The sequence below is a fragment of the Rutidosis leptorrhynchoides genome, chromosome 2 (genome assembly GCF_046630445.1).
Source record: "Rutidosis leptorrhynchoides isolate AG116_Rl617_1_P2 chromosome 2, CSIRO_AGI_Rlap_v1, whole genome shotgun sequence".
Lineage (NCBI taxonomy): Eukaryota > Viridiplantae > Streptophyta > Magnoliopsida > Asterales > Asteraceae > Rutidosis > Rutidosis leptorrhynchoides.
The window spans coordinates 378,285,949-378,288,707 of record NC_092334.1 but is presented as its reverse complement, the minus strand read 5'-3'; the positions used below and the strand labels follow the sequence as shown (position 1 = coordinate 378,288,707).

The 2,759-nt window shown below is 38.5% G+C and overlaps 1 non-coding gene across 1 annotated transcript; it reads left to right on the top strand.

Moving 5' to 3' along the window:
- Positions 1-1,947: 1,947 nt before the first annotated feature.
- Positions 1,948-2,054, top strand: LOC139894752 (small nucleolar RNA R71). Its single transcript, XR_011775237.1, has one exon. It is a non-coding gene; the product is annotated as a small nucleolar RNA R71 (small nucleolar RNA).
- The last annotated feature ends 705 nt before the right edge of the window (positions 2,055-2,759 follow it).

The following is a 2,759-nucleotide window of genomic DNA, read 5'->3' as shown; positions in this document are numbered from 1 at the left end:
AGAACATTTGAATCTCCCCACACTTAGGTAGCTGTGGTGTCGAAATTGTGATTAACTTCATCGTCAATTTCTTTTGGACCATAATCAACTTGCATATCTGTGACTTTTGCTTTAAGCCATTGGTCGGATTCTTGTGTAACTTCCACAAATTCAACTAGTTTCACCTTTTCTTTAGGCGATAGATTGGATACTAACCGGTTACATAACTTAAAGTTCCCCATGGTTCTAGCATCGCGAATCTGTTTAATAAGTTTCTTCATTGAACTATTAATAACGGGGTCATTTAATTTCGTATCAACAACAGGGTTCTTTGTTATCAGGTCATCATTAGGTGTTACTTCATCTTCCCCACACTTAGGCGTTTTATTATTGTTAAGCACTACCGTTGGAGTTGGTAAAACAACATGGTTCTTACCAATCGTTTTTGTTGGTTCAACAGTTTTGGTTGGTGGAGATTTAGACTTTCGAATCACAAAGGTGACCGATTTGTCACCATCACTAAGTGTCATTCTACCTTTTCTTACATCACATAACGCCCTGGTGGATGCTAAGAATGGTCGACCTAAAATTAGAGGAATGTTTGGGTCCTCTTCTATGTCAATGACAATGAATTTGACTAGAAAGGTTAAATTACCCACTTGAACGGGTAGGTTGTCAGCAACTCCAACTGGGTGCCTAATGGTTTGATCAAAGAGTCGGACACTCATCTTTGTTGGACTTAACTCACCTACTCCTAATCTCTTATATAATGAAAGAGGCATAACACTTATACTCGCACCTAAATCTGCTAGTGCATCATACATGACACAATCACTAAGTAGACAAGAAACAATAAATTCACCCGGATCACCCACCCTGGGTGGAGGTTTCGGTGGAACTGTCTTCACCGGATTTACTTTTACGGTTTTTGTTTCTTGTACTTTCTTATTCTTCTTCTTCTTTCCAGAGGTATCACAAACTTTATTACCTATTGCTTGCTCATACTCAACTCCTTTTCTTGGAAACGGGATGGGTGGTCTGTATGGTGCCACCACTGGATTTACATACTCAGGTGGTGGTGGTTTTGTAACTTCTTCATTGTTACTCACATCAAAAACCTTCCCATCTTCTGATGCTGTTTTTTCAGAATTCGTTGAAACCATATTAACATTCTCATTCCGAGGATTTACTTCAGTATTACTCGGTAGCTTTCCTTGTTCCCTCTCACTCATCATGCTAGCAAGAGTACCTACGTGTTTTTCTAGATTCAGAATGGAAGCTTGTTGAGTTCTTAGTGACTGATCAAACCACTCATTTGTTTGGGTTTGAGATGTTATAAATTGTGTTTGAGATTCCATTAGCTTTGCCATCATTTCTTCCAGATTTGGCTTTTTCTCTTCGGTTTGTTGTGGTAGTTTATACAAGCCAGGACTTTGTTGATTGAAAGTGTTGTTTTGAGTTGGTTGGTTATTTGGACCTTGTTGGTTGTACGAGTTATTGTTGGGTCCATTTGGATTGTAAAGAATGTTTTGATTTTGATTAAAGTTTGGCCTTGGCGGTTGATAATTATTTCCCGGCCTTTGGTTCATGTAGGAAACATTCTCTCGTTGTTCCATCATTTGTTCGATGTGACAATCTTTCTTTAAGTGTGGTCCACCGCATTGCTCACAACTGATTCGTATTGCGTGAATATCTTTCGTCATCTTTTCCATTCATCTTTCAAAAGCATCTATTTTTGCGAAAACGGAATCAAAGTCATGGCTAGAATCTGCTCTAGCCGCTTTAGATGAACGAAAAATATCTTTTTCCTGATGCCACTCATGTGAGTGGGAGGCTGTGTTATCAATGATTTTGTAAGCCTCAGTTGCGGTTTTCTTCATAATGGAACCGCCAGCTGTTATGTTGATGTTTTTTCGTGTAGCAATGTCGCATCCTTGGTAGAATATTTGTACTATTTGATAAGTATCTAAACCATGTTGAGGACATCCTCTCAACAATTTTCCGAATCTTATCCATGCCTCATATAATGTTTCATTTGGCTTTTGCATGAACATAACAATTTCTCCTTGAAGTCTCATGGCTTTAGATGCCGAAAAGAATTGTTTAAGAAAATTTTCAACTAAGACATCCCTTGTATCAATCGCCCCTTCAGGTAATGATTCTAACCAATCTTTGGCTTCTCCCTTTAAAGTCCAGGGAAATAACATGAGATAGATCTGTTCATCCTCAACTTCTCTGATTTTGAATAGTGTACAAATCCTATTAAAAGTTCGAAGATGTTCGTTTGGATCTTCTTTTGGCGTACCACTATATTGGCATTGATTAGTTACCATGTGTAGGATTTGTCCTTTGATTTCATAATCTGGCGCATTAATGTCTGGCTTAATAATGGCGTGACCTTGGCCAGTGCGTGTGGCTCTCATTCAGTCTTCCATACTTAGAGGTTCTGTTACTTTCATAATTGAATTTGTTGAATCTGAATCACTCCAGGATTCTGATTTAATGGTTTCTTCTTCGAAAATCTCTGGTTGAATGATTTATGGTTCAGAAGGAATGATTAGTGGTTCAGGATCTCTGAATTGTCCTTGAATATCCTCCGGGTTTTCAATTTTGAAGTCGGGTTCAAAATATGGATTATCGGAAATTTGAGTTGGAGTACTTGGTCGACTAGATGACGATTCTAAAGAAAAATCAACGGCGACAATGTTGGCTAGATGTCTTGATCGAGTCACAGGTTGTGAACGTATGAAAGGTGGTGAACGTTTTGCTCGGTGCATTCA